Consider the following 17,686-nt stretch of genomic DNA (forward strand, 5'->3'; position numbering starts at 1 on the left):
TAAGGTGCATGGTGAAAAGAGGGTGTACATTGAAGATAAGAGAAAAGACAAAAAAAACCTTTTTTGGGAGCACTCTTGATTATTGAATAGGTGTGATGTAGATAGAGATGTCAGTAATTAAAACTTAACCTTTAATTGATCCTTGTATAAAAAAATATAAAAATATAAAAAATATGAGAATTGGCAATCAAATGATGCTACTAATAGGAGGATCTTGTTGACCTTTTTAGCAAATGTGGTACAAGATTGTTATGTAGGTGAAAATATGTATGTATACCTTGGATAACTTCACCAGTTATGGTAAGGGACGAAAAGTGCAAGCAAATGGTGGTCAAATCTGGGGATGGTGTCTGACTGTGGAAAAAAAAAAAATTTGAAAAAAGAAAGAAAGAGAAAAAGAGAGGGAAAGAAAAAGAAAAGAGATAGGGATGATGGTCTCCTTGGAAAATGGCCCACTGCACCTGGTATTCTCAGGAGGTTCCCCTTCCTAGTACTGACCAGGCCATACCTGCTTAGCTTCCGAGATCGGACAAGATCGGGCGTATTCAGGGTAGTATGGTCGTGGGCCGTTTGTTGAATGAGAAGAGACCTTTTCTTTTCTTTCATTTTTTTCTGAACTTTCATTAATTAATTGTTTACCTATTTAGTCTTGTGCACATTTTTTATGAATTAATTAATTATTTATTTTTTATTCATTCATTTATTCCTGCACTGTCACTTTATTGTTAATATTGAGCCAGCATTCAGCTCCTATTGAGCCAGTTCTATTAGAGCACTACTAGTCTATATACATTGTGAGAAGACAGGTTTCAGGATCCCATAATTTTCACAAAAAATTCATATCCAGTATTCACATTCCTGTCTCTCTCCAAACGCTTGCTTCAATTTTTTATTCTTTATACACTCTCTCATCTGGAAATACAATTTCGAACTATCAACAGTTTTGATTTATGTAAAGTACAGACAGCAGAAGTGGTAATCTCTTCTCCTTCAACAAACGGCCCACGGCCATACTACCCTGAATACGGCCGATCTTGTCCGATCTCGGAAGCTAAGCAGGTATGGCCTGGTCAGTACTAGGAAGGGGAAGCTCCTGAGAATACCAGGTGCAGTGGGCCATTTTCCAAGGAGACCATCATCCCTATCTCTTTTCTTTTTCTTTCCCTCTCTTTTTCTCTTTCTTTCTTTTTTCAAATTTTTTTTTTTTGCCACAGTCAGACACCATCCCCAGATTTGACCACCATTTGCTTGCACTTTTCGTCCCCTACCATAACTGGTGAAGTTATCCAAGGTATACATACATATTTTCACCTACATAACGATCTTGTACCACATTTGCTAAAAAGGTCAACAAGATCCTCCTATTAGTAGCATCATTTGATTGCCAATTCTCATATTTTTTATATTTTTATATTTTTTTATACAAGGATCAATTAAAGGTTAAGTTTTAATTACTGACATCTCTATCTACATCACACCTATTCAATAATCAAGAGTGCTCCCAAAAAAGGTTTTTTTGTCTTTTCTCTTATCTTCAATGTAGTTCATCTACAAATTTCCTGGGAGCACCACCAATCAAAAAGCAGTTCTGAACTTGTGTTGTAAACTGCTCACATATTGGTTAACATATCATTCTAATATTCACACACTTACATGGTACTGGTGCGGATTCACACTCATCATAGTAGAAAAGAGGGTGTAGTAAGATGGGGCCTGGTAATGTGGGCAGGTCTGGAAACACAGGAGAATGGGGCTGAAAAGAGAGAATAGATGGAGCTGGGGACACAGGATATGGTGCTGGGGAAGAGGAAATGGCACTATGACAGTGGAGAAGTAGCTGTGGACAGAAAATGGCATTGGGGGCACAGAGGAATTAGTGCTGGAGACACATGGGACAGTAATCTTCATAGACATCAATTATTCATGTTCATTTTCAAGACATCAATTATTAAGAAACCGTAGCACTGATATAAATGGTACCGATTAGCAAGTAAATTTTAATAATACAAAATAGTTTGATCAGGGAAACTCACATTTTATCCTGTCCAATAAGCTATGTTTCTATGGTGCTGATTTATCACAATCTGCATCTGAGGATGCGGATGTGTTGGGATAAAACCATCCAAAGTTGCAATGTGATTATTGATTATATCCAGTGGCGGATTTCATCTATGGGCTGCAGGACTGCATCCCCCCCCAACCCCCCAGGGTAAAATCTGCCAACTCAACATAGAGTCAGTAAAGCCAGATGCAGTCCATGAGACTGCACTGGCTTCACTTTGACTGGCAGTGACTTTCTATTGAAAGTCCAACCTGCCAGTCAGAGATACTACAGGCAATCCCATTGGGAGGTGATTCCACCCTCTTGGACTGACAGACCGGGCTGCAAATAGCAGAGAGCTGGCTTCCTGTAGGAAGACACTCACTGCCTCGTCAGCTCTAGCCGATTTCTACAGATTGCAACCAATGCAGTCCATAGAAGCCGGGGTTTGCGTGTGCAGTACCATTGATGCTACTGCACATGCACTAGTCCCGACATCTGTAAACTACATTATACAGGTGCTGGGACCCTGCAGGCAGCGGGGACAAGGGGGCAAGGACCTGCGGCAGGGATGAGGGAGAATTGACCTTGTGGCAGGTATAATGGAGAAAGGATCTGGTAGCATGGCCAGCGGCAGCCCTCTCCTCCACTGAGGTAGGAGCCACTGCTGATTACATCACATGGATCTATCAATAATTGCATGCAGGGGGACAGAGCTTGCGAGAAAACGCTGTCCCTGCAATGCCACTCCACAGACATATAGGTGTATTTTTCATGAAAAATACCCTGAGTATGTACTGAGCATATGCCGGGTCTCCGCCCTCTGTCAAGACTACTGCCCTGCCTGCTCACATCGACCCCCACCCTCCATCACTGCCCTCACTCACCAGACCAGGGACCGGTGGAAGGAGGGCAACCAGTCTTTGGATCCTCTTTCTGCTCCTCACCCCCAGGTGCTGTAAAGTGCACTGCCACTTTGCAGTATCACTTTACTGCACAAGGGGCCACAGCATAAGCAAGAGGATCCAATGATCGACAACCCTCACCAGAGCATCAATCACTGGTAAGTACATTTTATTTTTCAAACTGTTTTGTTCCAGAGTGATCAGCTCTGTGTCCATTTGACACATATAGCTGGTCACACTGGCTGGGTCCCTGCAGAGCTTTCTCTGATATCATTATTATCACAGGGCTCACTGTGGTGTTTTTTTACATTTTTATTTTTATTTTGGACAATTCAACGACATCGCATTTCCCATTATAAGTATGGGAAATGCAATCTGGTTACTAAAAAAATGAGAATTAAATAGTTTGGAGCAGTTTTTTCATGAAAACTGCTCCAAAAGCCCTTTAATATAATCAGGTGGATTCAGGAGCATGTGATATTATACATGAATAGTGAATACCGAGTAAAGACACTGTCTGCCCAGGGAGCATCACTTTCTGCAGAAGTCCCCATCACATAGAAACCACCATTTAGGTTTATATATATATTTGTATCTATTACACATAGAAAACAGTATAGATTTTTTTTCTTATAAGGGGGGTAGCCAATAGTACTTTTTATCCTGAGGTCTATTTGGTCTAGAACTGGCCCAGCAAGTAGTAATGCACCTGCATGGCAGCAGCCTGCCTGTATCTGTTCCTGAGGAAGCTGGATTACACTGCTGCCAGTGAAACGCGTTGAGCCTATTTACTTATCTGGATATCACTCACCGACCCACTTCTGGGACTGTTTAATCCTTGGCTTTAAATGGACACTTCCAACCACTGAGGACACTTTGCAAACAAAGATCCGATCCATTCTACAGCTAGCAATGGAATCTTCCTAAAGCTGATGCCATCCTATCATACTGTGGACTCGGTAACTACTTTTGTGTTCCGGTGTATGCTATCTGGAGACTGTCCCAGCTATAAGGAATTATACAGAGCCATAAAGGGGAGTTGAAAAATATTCAATTATCCAGTGAGATAATATCATCTGCAAGTGCTATTATTAATGGGTAATAGGAATCGATTCCTGTGTTTTTAAATGTAATAATAAATTTGTTACATTTTTACATTTAAGCAAACCATCTTATTATTTTTAGCCAGCGCTGGTACACTGTTTTTCTTTTCTGTATCTGTTCTAGCAAGTAGTGAATAGATGCCGTGCTCATGTGCGCAGTGTCTATTCACTAGAGAGAGGGACTGGGGGCATGGAATTTAATTTGAGGCCATGCCCCTTAAGACAAAGCCACACCCCATTTCCAGTGTGCTAAGGTACCAGCCTCCACTAGTAGAAAACATGCAAAGGGCCACTTTTGAGAATCTTTCCACAGACACTTTAAAATCCCAATCCTTCTGATATAGAGGTGGACAGCTCTATATCAGAAGATCTGTCCTGACAAGAAGGTATACAGTATGCAGTAGCATACCAGTATTCTAAAATTCTCATTTGCAGATGAATAGAAGCAGAGATTTCACAAATGTTTTACAATAAATTATATAAAGTATCTCCTCTACAGTGAGATACATGTGACTCAATAATATACAGTACCAAGTATAAAAGATGCTTCATTTGACAGATGTTTTAATTGATATGTTTGGAGCGCAAAATGCCTCTAAATCTAGATAAGGACCTTAATTTATGGTTCTGCATTGCATGTGCTTTTGTTTGGTTCATGGTAACAGTATGATTCATATTATTATATTTGTTTATCTATTGATATGGAGTAGATTTCTTTTTTACCTCCCAAATATACAGTAATTTCACATTTTACATGTTAACATATATTTCCCATGAAATTGTAGTGAAATCCCCCATAAATGTACCTCTTTATAGCCATGTGCAACCCACTTGATAAATAACTGTTACTTTATTTATAACTAACCTTTACATTATAAATTTATAAAACATATTTTTTTATTTGTGCACACATTAACAGTCGTATTATTATTTAAGTTATTTACTGTATATAGAGCCAGAATTTTCTGATGTTCTTAACAATTAGTACAATATTGTAAATGTTTGTAACAAGTTCATCGAAGATATTGAGATAAATAAGTCTACATATATATGCAAAACACTTTGTATATCCAGTAGATTAAACAAAAGTCATTTAGAAAGACAGCAGGAGGTTTGGCTTCATGTAATTGTTTTGTTCAGATCAGCACTCTGTTCATGTCTGATTAAAGCTCTAGATAGACATTTTATGACACATTTGAAACAAAGGTTTACAGTATTTTCATCTACATGTTCATTCTCTTTTAGCAGTCTCACAGAGCCATCCCAGAATACCACACTGTGCATTATAGCACCCATATCATAATAAGTAATAGTAACACCCACTGAGGCATTAATGCACATGTTAGTATTCTGTAAGATTGCTACTGTGACAAACTACAGTATAATGTTAGGCTTAATACTGTGTTATATGAGCATCTTTGTACGGTAGGTTCTATCTTTCAAGAAGTGAATCATTTACTACATTTTGTTGTTTTCCAATTATTTTTATTACTGAGCCACCTGTTTTATGTTTTAATTGATATTGTACATCAGTTGTATTTTATGAACTGCGTTTGACTTATCTGAGGCAGATTAATGCATGGCTGCAATGGACAATTGGCTGCGGTGCAACAGTTACATTGCACTGCTATGCACTCCCTAATGGTTAGCCACACCTTGGGGTAAATTTACTAAGATGGGAGTTCTATTTAAGATGGGATGTTGCCTATAGCAACAATCAGATTTTACTTCTCATTTATCTAGCACCTTCTGGAACATAATACCTGGAATCTGATTGGGTGCTATGGGCAACATCCCATCTTAAATAGAACTCCCATCTTAGTAAATATACCCCCTTGTTGGAGTTTGTACTGAGTGATTCCCCAAAATGAACTCATAACCGGGGGCAATGGATGTCACAAGCACAGCATTTTCTCCACTAGGAAATCTAATGTTTTTAGTTTTCACATGCTGACTATCCTCTCCTGTCTCTTGTTCTCCCATCTGAGTCTCCATCAGATTTTCAGGTGCAGTACATTTCATGGTAGTTTTCATTGGAAACAAGTAAACCAACAGTGTTTTTTTACAATAAAACTTATTAGCATTGATGGTTGTTTCTAAATGACAGGCAACACCAATGTTTATTAAATACTGTATTTTGAAACACCAAACTGATGGTGATACCCATATTTTTTTTTTAATAAAGGCCCACTCTGATGCTTAGTAAATTTACCCCTAAGTGTTAAATTATAATACTCCTTAGAACATCAGTAAAACATATTTTGGGCAAAGAGCCCTTTGTCAGGTTTAATGTTCAAAACATGTTGAGGCAAATGTTATTTTTTAATATAAGTTATAAACAAGACATTGTGAATTTTACCCAATTATTTATTCATTTGATTACAGAGCCAGAATGGAAAAGTTTGGAAACTGTGTGCTTTGATGTTCCCACGCTGTTCTAGAAGTGACTACATGTTAAAAAAAAAATTCTAACTTTGTATGTTAAGCTACTATGACATATTCTCTGTAGAAAAAAAATCAAAGCAAAAATAAACTAAAATTATTATACTACTACCTAATTATTAGACTTAACTGTAGCACCAAAATAGATTGTCATTAAATTTGCTTTTAGTTGTCTACTTTTGCAAATTATTCATGAATTATTCAGTAATACAAGAAGGTTTCAGGGGAAAATCTTTTAAAAAGCAATCAGAAACATTTTTGCCTGTAAATTATTGAGTGCTCTAGAGACGTAAAAGTCAACTTTATCTAAGTAAGCTGAAATTGTTGATTGAATGTTGCAATAAAGAAAAGTTAAATACTAAAAGACAATAATTTAGTTCCAATACACAAATCTATATAAACATAACTCATATGCAAATGTGTACATTACATACTATACATATACACAAATATTATATGTCTGAAAGATTCATATCCATTTCTTCTTATTAACCCATTTAAAATCTTAAATTATCACTATAGATCAGTCTGAGATCAGACAGTGAAATTCTGAAACTGAGATTTTCATTTTATTTTCTAAGCATATGACAACAAAAATAATGATGAAGCTGAAAAAATAAAGATGTCCACAAAATAATTATATCCAGATAAAGAACAAATGTTTATTATAATAATGCAACTCAGGGGGTTGGCTAATAGGGGACAGGGGCATTACTTTCAAACTGGTTGAACCTTGCGCTGGCTACTTGAAAAATAGGGGGACCCCACACTTGTTTTCCCCTCAATTTTTCAGTCCCAAAACGGGCTCAGATTTCTGGGGATGACAATACTCTTGTGTGGATGCAATTTTTGTACTCAAAGTTAACACTAGAATACACCAAAGCATGCACAGATCTTTGATTTTTGTTTATTGTGCTTTGACTTTGGTGCAATTTTGATCAATGTTACAAATACTAATCTTAGTAAACCCGTGATTTCTATTTGTGACCATATTAAGGATACAATGGTGGTCATTCCGAGTTGTTCGCTCGTTGCCGATTTTTGCTATGCTGGGATTTGTTGCTAAATGCGCATGTGCATGGTACGCAGTGTGCATGCGCTTAGTTATTTAACTAAAAACTTAGCAGTTTTGCTGTTGATCGTGCAGTGCTTTTCAGTCGCACTGCTGATCGGTGAGTGATTGAAAGGGGCGTTTCTGGGTGGTAACTTAGCGTTTTCCGGGAGTGTGCTAAAAAACGCAGGCATGTCAGGTAAAAACATGGGAGTGTCTGGAGAAACGGGGGAGTGGCTGGCCGAACGCAGGGTGTGTTTGTGACGTCAAACCAGGAACTAAACGGACCGAACTGATCGCAATTTAGAGGTAGGTCTGGAGCTACTCAGAAACTGCAAGAGAATATTTAGTAGCAATTCTGCTACTCTTTTGTTCGCTATTCTGCTAAGCTAAGATACACTCCCAGAGGGCGGCGGCTAAAAGCAGCTAGCGAGCGAACAACTCGGAATGACCACCAATGTCTGGTCAGAGAGTGTATTCATCTGCGATTTGCCTTAAATTTTGACTTTAATAAATCTCCAATTTGCGAATTTGATGGGAAATCACAGAAAAACACTAACGACGGGATGTAATGTCATCCAGGATTGCCAGAGGTGCGGGATGTCAGCGGGGCGGGACTTGAGCAAATTTACTCCAAACTCACTGAAAATTCACATCCTACTATGTTTCCTCCTAAATGGTAGTAAACTCTAAAGCTATTGCCACTAGACTATCCTCCAGATATTGCAATAGATCAGTTGCATTTTGTTAGTTGAAAGTCTAAGACGCCTCAACCTACAGGTATGTAATACATTTTTATAGTAATCTTCTTTGTAGTGACTAAGATTCACATAATGTACAGTATTTATTTTATATTATTCAAGACATGTGTCCCAATGGTTAATCCTTAACCACTTAAATGGATAATATTTTTTCTCTCAAAAATTGTCATTTTTTTATGATTGAATTAAGTCAAGAGCATCTATTTAAATCTTATCCAACACAATTTTTGAAAAAAATATATATATTCTCACACACAGTATAACATAAAATAGAAATTGTTCTGCTATACTGTGCATGACCTTGAACTTTAAACACTTTTACATTATCAAGGATAAGGATATACTATGAAGGATAATTGGCCATCCCTAATCAGAGGCCCCATATTGATATTCTTGATCGATACGGGATCACCATAACCAACAATTAACATTGATACCATGGCTACTCCTCTCTGCAGACACTGGGAATACACTGGAGGTAGTGTTGTATTTACCGGCAGCTGCTCCTCTCTGCAGCCATGCTGCCTAATTACTGTGAGAAGCTGGCACACGCTGGGGATCCAAGGGTGCAGAGGATCCAGGAGGTGCCTCTGAGGTTATCTTCCAGCAGCCACCCAGTGGATGTATCTGATGGGTTGCATCAGATACGATCATGCCCAAAAAAGCCAAACCTTCTGTGGGTGTCTCTGATGCAACCACACTGGGCAAGTCAATAACCATATTAATAGAATCTGTTGAAACTCTTTGGAATAAAGAATCTCATGTGGAAAATGTTTTTGCTGTATTGGAACCTTACATAAATAGATTACTGATAACTTCCATAAACTAAATTCACATAGGCTTACATTAAACCACATGGTACCAGATAAGGTTCATTGTAGATGATCCTCCTATTAAACCAAAATGCTTCTATGCCCCACATACTGGGCCTGACTCAGAGCAGAATGCAGTGGCAATGTGTGCCCAGTTGAGTGATATATTTTGCTCAAGACTAGGAAACACTTAGTACTCATGTGCAAACTGCGAGTGTGATGACGCATGCAGCTACATACAAAATAGCTATTATTTGAGATAGCACTTGCAATCCTTAGGCAATTCACTGTAGAGATTGGGAAGTGACACAGGATAGGTTTGGGTATCCAGCACAGGTATAGGATAGGATAAGTTAGTGTATAAACCTGGTCTATTTAAATTTATTCATGTGGCAAGCTGCCCAGATAAATATTGTGGCTGGAGGTGCCCCTGGGATAGGAATACAACGTACTCTAAAACAATCTTTAACAATAAGCCAACAAAAAGAGCATGGATCCCTTTGTGATGCACTCTATCGTACGTACATTAGAATACAAAAGAGTGCCCCAGAAAGGGATCCATACTCTTTTCTTTGGCTTATTGTCAATGATTGTTTTAGAGACTGGGAAGTGGCCTAAAGTCATTTTCAAAAGAGGTGGTGTTATGGGCATGTTATAGGAATGTCATGGTTGTGTTCCAACATACTGTATGACTGCATTCTCTTACACAGCATCACAGCCACAGTAGCCATTTTTAAAGAAAGCTACATGGGAGACTGTGCACCAGGCAGAGACTGCTTGAAGAATCAATGGGGGTCATTCCAACCTGATCACACGCTGCACTTCTTCACAGCCGTGTGATCAGGTCAGAAATGCGCATGCACGGCAGCCGCATTGCACAAGCGCGTCATTGCCCGGTGACAGCTGTCGCCGGGCAGCAACGCTGCAAACTAAGAAAGCGGTCGCTAAGGCGACCGCAAGAAGATTGACAGGAGGAAGGCGTTCCAGGGTGTCAACTGACTGTTTTCTGGGAGTAGTACGGCAAACGCAGGCATGTCAAGGCATTTGGAGGGTGGATGTCTGACATAATTTCCGGGTTCTGCATCACTGGATCGACCACACAGGGTAAGTAACTCTTACCCTGGTCTACTTCTACACAAAACTTTTTTTTACATAGGAGGGCTGCACAAGCATTGCAGCCTTGCTATGCAAAAAGCTCTTTTCCATAGGCGGCGTCTAGTTGCTACGTGCGATCAACTCAGACTGACCCCCAATGTTGTGACTGATGATGCCATGTCAGTGATAGAGTGATTAAATCCATGAGCTCACTTGAGCAATGCTGCAACAATAAAAGTGAGGAATGCTGAAACTGCCACCTTCGTATTTTTGCACATGAGTATCCATTAATAATTGCAACCATGCATGGGTTGCATGCACCTCTGAATTAGACCCACTGTGCTCAAATTGTGTAGTGGCTGTATCTCTGTTGGCTTCTGTGCCTTATCCACTCTCGGGATTTATGTTCATATGTTCATGATGTTCATATTCATGATACATTACTATCAGTCTTATACTACTCTATTTTACATTTTGTAAACTAAATGTAACATATTTTTTTAAATTGCATGTAATTTGCTTTGTCCTTAAAATTGATGTTAACTACTTGTCCGATGGATGTAGTTTGTACAGCAGCATCATCTTTGGATGCAGCTACTGTATGAAAATATGCAGCAGCTTGACAAAATAAAATCCTCTTGCATGCTTCTGTGATCAGCTGCTTCATTTAAAGATGCAGCATTGGAACACTTGCATGAACATCAACCCTCTGAGTAACCCTGAGGTTAACCAGGATGGACAGGCTGTTCTCACTGCAGAGGAAGCAGACCCTGGCCTCCCTACATCTAGAAAATGTGGGCAAGAGCTGGCCAGCTACACCTAACCCCCACCACCTGTCAATCAGTCAGGCAGGCTGCAGCTCAGGGCATGGTTTGCACGAATGCAGGACCTTTACTGCACATACACAATATAGGTCCTTTGCATGCACAGCTGCCCCATCATTGGATATGTACATAAGACACTGGGGTTATGCTCATATATCTCAAATCAGGCCTTATTATTGCTAAAATTGCTTTATTACTCTCTATGTATAGTACATTGCAATATCCTGTATAAGCCCTCAATAAAAAATATATTTTTTAAATAAATAGAATCTGCCAGTAGTGACTATTAAAGAACATAGGGGGTCATTCTGAGTTGTTCGCTCATTGCCGATTTTCGCAATGGAGCAATTAAGGCAAAAATGTGCATGTGAATGGTAAGTATTTTAGCACAAAACTTAGTAGATTTACTCACGTCCGAAAGAAGAATTTTCATCGTTGAAGTGATCGGAGTGTGATTGCCAAGAAGTGGGTGTTTCTGAGCGGAAACTGACCGTTTTCTGGGAGTGTGCGGAAAAACGCAGGCGTGCCAGAATAAAACGTAGGAGTGTCTGGAGAAACGGGGGAGTGGCTGGCCAAACGCAGGGCATGTTTGTGACGTCAAACCAGGAATGAAACGGGCTGAGCTGATCGCAGTGTAGGAGTTAGTCTTGAGCTACTCAGAAACTGCTAAGAAATTTCTATTTGCAATTCTGCTAATCTTTCGTTCACAATTCTGCTAAGCTAAGATACACTCCCAGAGGGCGGTGGCCTAGCGTGTGCAATGCTGCTAAAATCTGCTAGCGAGCGAACAACTCGGAATGACCCCCATAATGCCTAAGTCAGATGCAAGTGGGTTTGTGGCTGCATCTCATAGATTTCATCATACTACTGTACGCATGTGGTATAGAGAAATATCGATGACTACACATGTGCCAAATCTAGCATACGCACTTGGATGGAGATTGCAAGTATGGACTGATTGATTTGATACCTCTTTTCATAAAATTGCATTACTGAGTAGTAACAGGGCAGCAACCATGCATACTCATGGAACTGTTCTAATGGGAGTGTCATGGGGGTGTAAGCAGATGGTGGTGGGATGCCTGTTTCACATGGATTTTGCACCCAGCATGGAATGGGTGAACTTCCAAATACTAAATATGGTACCGAAGCTGCATCTGAAGATGAAATAACAGTAGGTGGAATTAAATTCCACATGCAGACGCATGGATGTTTCTTATAAATGGGTGAATTCTCACATTAGCATAAGCTAGTAAGTAAGCAGCCATTACCAAGCAGAAAAGCGCATGTGCAGACACATTTAAACCATGGGGGGGAGCAAGAGACCTATTTTAGCGTATGGGTTAGAATCTCTGGGATTCACATCACAAGCTAATTTGTCAAAATAGTAGGTATTGAAGCTCTTAGCTCAATACATGTTGTCTACTGTGACCAGTATTAGGTATACTGTATAAAAGACATTGAAAAGGAAACATACTGTATTGTAGGTACTCACACAGACAAGTGAGCATGTAAGAGGTCAGACAGCATCAAAGGAGTAGTCAGGATCCATATAGAGATCTGAGCAGGTAGCAATTCTGGATCTAAGCAAAGGTCAGACTCAGGCCTAAAAAAAAGGTCAGCAATTAAAAGATTAGTCAAGGACCACAGTGAAGGCCAGGGCTGGTGGCAATCCAAACAGTAATCAAAATCTACAGAAATGTTCAGGGCAAGTGGTGATCCAGAGAAAAAATAATGTTCAAAGCAATAGTCAGGTCAGGTGACAATCTAGAAATATTTCAATGTTCAAATTAGGTGCCAAAATCAGAATAATGGCTAACTATACTGACTGGCAGATGTACTGTAGCATACAGGAATGGATGGATTATCCAGTACACAACCTAGGTGGGTACCTCAATCTGAGTCATAACCCCAAAACAGACATGTAAACTTGTTAATGTCACATTCAAATGTCAGAATACAGAATTACACAAACATTATTTACAAAAGATCCTAATTAACTACCAAATATCAATTAACCTGTGAAGCTGCTAAATAAGTGAAGAACAACTTCGCATGACTAAATTAGATTTTGCCTATGTAATTACAATGGCAGTGGCTGTGCAACTATACTGTTGTCTAGTGATCAGTAAACCTGCCAGGAAGGTGATAGCTTGGTATAAATAGGGATTAAATAAAAATGTTATTCCTTTTTGGGGTGCTGCATGAATGTGTGGCCTGGCATTGATTTATGCACATGATACTGCTACCAGCCAATATCACTATGGAGCTGAGGGTAACTGCCCTTTCAAAGTTTTTTGTTAAATTGGGTCAAAAAAATCTTTCTATCATTGCAATAAATTGTTACAGAAAATGTTTTTTTTTTTTTGTGCTACAGTATGCCGATGAGTAAGCCCATTAGTTCATAATGGAGATTTGTTTTCCTTTTATATTAATGTAAAACAGAAGAAATCAAGTAACCACAATACACTATTTTTTATGGAAAACCCTAAACATTAATTCCAGTGGTTTAGCTTTGTATACCTTATTCTTTCCAGCAGTGATGTGGTGGAAAGGTACTGGGAATACCAAGGATAGGCATTTTGGCATGGACAAATCAGAAGACGTGGGAGGTCACGTCAATCTCTTATTTTGCCAAGAGCCCCCTGGTGTCTTAATCCAGCTCTGGACTCCCAGGAACATCATTACTGCAACTATGAACTGCAGAGGTGTACTAAGCTCTCTGCACTTAAAAGAGTACGGAAATAATTAGGAAGGACCCAATGAGCCTAGCCTGCATACAATAGATTTGCTGCAGTACAATCAGATGATCACACTGCACAGTCCTCTTAGATGATCAGAGGTGTCCCAAGTAACTAAAAAGATGGACAATGCAATGAAGGATCATGGGTATGTCTGTGTAGACTTTGTACTACTTGCTCATGTAACACCCAGGTAAGCATGGTGTTAGCTTAGGGTATCAGATGTATGCCTTACCAAAACTGATTGGCCTGTTTTGCATGGTTCACTGCTTCTTCACAGTATGTTAACAATGTTTCTGAATCTTACACTTATTAAGCAATTGTACTCAATTAAAACAGTTTTAAATTTTGAAATTAAATAATACAATTTTCAATATCTCTTACAAAAGGCAAAATTAAGCAAAATGTATTAGGCTTGAATTCGATTTGCTTGTCTGCTCAGCTTGGATGAAGTCTCACTGACCACAAACAAATACAACCTACAATGAATGCTTAGCAATAAGGTAGTCAAACCCTTTCACTTAGTTAGAATTAAATTATTCAAAGACAAACCAAACACTTAATATTGTAATCCAATGTAAATGCAAAACAAACATACAACCTAAATAATGTTTTACACAGAACAATGCATTAAAATATAAACAATTTCAATACTGGTGGCCCATATACTAGTTTAGGCAAGGTAAACAGTTTTAGTTGGAGTACTCAGTTAGAACAACTGAAGTTACTTATTATGTTTCCCAGGTTAGCAAGTTCAGAGTTTTACTGTAGGCTGGCACTTTTCCAGAGGTTCCTGGTTCTCCTACACATGCAATTACAGCTGAATACTGTATCAATAAGGTCCCTGCAATGCTGATGCTTTATTAACTCTTCCTTTGCTGCACTAGTAGACAATAGCTCAATCCTGACAGGTAGGGGAGGGTAAAAGGGGCTCCTGCTGTTTGTCAACATATATTAGAAGTAGGGCAGAAGTCTCTGTCTGTCTCTAAGTGTGCTGCATATGTACTTTTAATTTCAGCAGCCTTTAGCCAGTGTCCCCTGCTATCTCCCTTTCACAGTTACTGCCCTAACAAACCAACTGCTGTTCTGAAGGGAGAGATGCTTCCTGGCCCTCCTACTCTGGAATGCAAGTAACTGCATCACTGTCTTTGGATGCCAGAAGAAGGCTCCCAACACAGCCTCAACTATCTCTGGTGTTGCCACCATCACAGGGGACAGCATGGCTGATCACGAGTCCCCTAGATGCCTCTGTCAATCTTCTTTCTGGACAACAGGAACACTGCCACATACTGCAAATGATAATGCTGCTTTACCCTCTTCTCACTGTCCTCCTAATATGTCCACCTCCCAACTGCCAACAATCCTGGCACTCATTTGTTAACTGTCCCAGTGCATGCAAGCTACAGCACAGAATATATCTTTAACCATTTCACTGCTGCAAGTCACAAAGCGTTCAACCAGGCTGCATTTTGTAGAGGGGTAAAAGGGCACAGAAGTCACTTAAATGTCCATGTCAGCCCTAATGGCATGCCACACTCATTGCTGTACCCAAACTAAGTAAGCATAGATAATTTATTTTACTTTATAGGAGATAAAAATTCACACTGACTATACAGAAGCAGATTGATGTATAAACTGCAATAATCTAATTGATCTTATTAACAACTGTAAAAATCATAACAAATTTCCATCGGGCATGCATTAGTAATGTCTAGAAATACTCCAACTATTTTAACTAGTTAGATATTTATTCAAACCTGGTGACCTTTAGGGAGAGATTCAGTTAATTACCGCGGGCTAATTGATCCCTCAGGTCTATCTACTCAGGCCCAAAGAGTGGCCACAGACAGCTGTTATTGTGCATTTTTTGGGGGGGTCCCAACCGGACCCATCCGGACCCACCCGAACCCACCCGACACTGAAAAAAATGCCTGATAATTAGCTTTTTTTGTGATCACTGCAGGAAAAGTTACAAATAAAAGGGAACTAATTGAATTGTCCGAAAAAAACTTTGCGTTGAAAACATAATCATGAAAAAGTAAAAAAAAATTTGCGGGTGAAAAATTATTTTGCCTAAAGTGTTCCGCACGAATAATCTAGAAAATCTGATTTTTTTTAATATGATTACCATGGTGTGTATTTTAAAAACTGCTAAGCTATGAACTAGAGTTCATGGCTAACAGAAGATAAATGTTGCCTTTTTTGGCCTGCTTAAGTGTCTAAACATTTGTCTGTTTGCCAGTCAATCAGACAATATTATCAATTCTATACCGTGTAGCCATTTCATCTTCAATATGTTCAAACATAATTAACTTACTTGAACTTACTATAGCCTACTAATTTTAGTCATTTTTGAAACTATGTAAGTTTATCACAAATTTTCAAACTTCCGCATTGTTTTATTAAACCGGTTTGAGATATGCTTTGTATACATTTTGATTCAAATTCTACCAATGCAAACTTCTATCTCATAAGCAATGCACACCTCTGCCATAGCTGGAATGTGTGCTGATATCTCTCACCTTTGTAGACCAGAGAGTAACAAATAAAATGGTATCTTGCTATCATTTCATATAATTAAAAAAACATAAAAGTCTACATTTAATGTTTCCTCTTAAAATAATGACAATAAAAAACAAAATGTGTTTCATTAAAACAACAGTACAATAAAAAATACATCATTTGTGAAGTTATATGTTCACTTGCAAAGACATTTTTGTAATGTGTCCATATTATATTATTCCAATTCCAGTTAATGGAGAGTTTAAAAAAATACCAATATGAGAGTGTCTACTAGAATACCTTACATTAGGCATGATCAATCCATACTTAAGTGAATTCACTAAGGTCTAATTTTATTTCCCTTAATTTGGCATAAATAAGAAGGTTCTGTGAAGATGTAATCAGAGTGGGGAATAAATGAGAAATTTCACTGCAGGAAATGCTATAAACTACAGGCAAAGTATATTATACAGTTGTTATTTTCTCGGTTCTGATATGTTGGGAAAAAGCAGCATTTATAATGAACATTTCCTTATAATAGTAATTACTTTTATGAACAAAAGTAATTTTGCATATACTCTCATGCAATGTCTCTCAAAGGAGATTTTGTAAAGTGATTCAAATGGAAGAAAATTGGTAAAAAAAGGCATTAATAAAACTATTAAAAGAAAGCTATATACAGTAAATTCAATTAATGCTGTCAATTTTGTGCTAGGCCAAAATTAACATGTTGAACATTTTGGTTTACAGAATGCAATGCTAATCTATTTTTTCAATGTTATTTGAAATCTGTAAAATAACAGTTTAAAACACAATTAAAACTGGGTAACCTAAATATTTACCTTTTATAGCCATGCATAGTGTATAACTTAATTGATAAACACACCCATGGGAAAACTTTTTTGAAAAGGAGAAATATTGTTCTGAATTCAGAAGCTGATCCACCAATTGTGAGTGAAACGATTCTTCACGGAGAACTCAGTTTTGCATTAACTTATATGATCAGATTAAGGACTCTTTACTACAATAGGCGATTCTAGATTCCCTGGAGGTCTCTATGCAATTAGCAATTAAAATTGATAGATGTTTATAAGAGAGAAAATTGGAGAAAGAAGAATCAACATCCACTTGGTCTGGTAATTCTGCTCCAATTTTGGTAGACTCTTCTGAGTCTATGCAACTCATTGCATGTAGCTTTTCAGGGGAAGAGAAATCAAGGAAACACTCTCTTTGCCTGTGTCTATTTTGCAGAGGTAAGAATCATATGGCTATTTCCTGCCTTAACAAGCCTGGAAAAGACCAAGCATGATGAATAAGTAAGGCGTCCATTTAGGCTTACAATGACTTGCATACAATCACCTCGCACACTTTCTTAACTCACACAACCCATTGGACCCACTTCAGGCTTT

General features: G+C 38.5%; 2 pseudogenes; one reads left to right on the forward strand and one right to left on the reverse strand.

The window, feature by feature from the left end:
- Positions 1-449: 449 nt before the first annotated feature.
- Positions 450-567, reverse strand: LOC134939045 (5S ribosomal RNA; annotated as a pseudogene).
- A 433-nt stretch (positions 568-1,000) lies between these two features.
- LOC134937331 (5S ribosomal RNA) lies at positions 1,001-1,118 on the forward strand (annotated as a pseudogene).
- Positions 1,119-17,686: the final 16,568 nt, after the last annotated feature.

Source organism: Pseudophryne corroboree, chromosome 6 (genome assembly GCF_028390025.1).
Source record: "Pseudophryne corroboree isolate aPseCor3 chromosome 6, aPseCor3.hap2, whole genome shotgun sequence".
NCBI lineage: Eukaryota > Metazoa > Chordata > Amphibia > Anura > Myobatrachidae > Pseudophryne > Pseudophryne corroboree.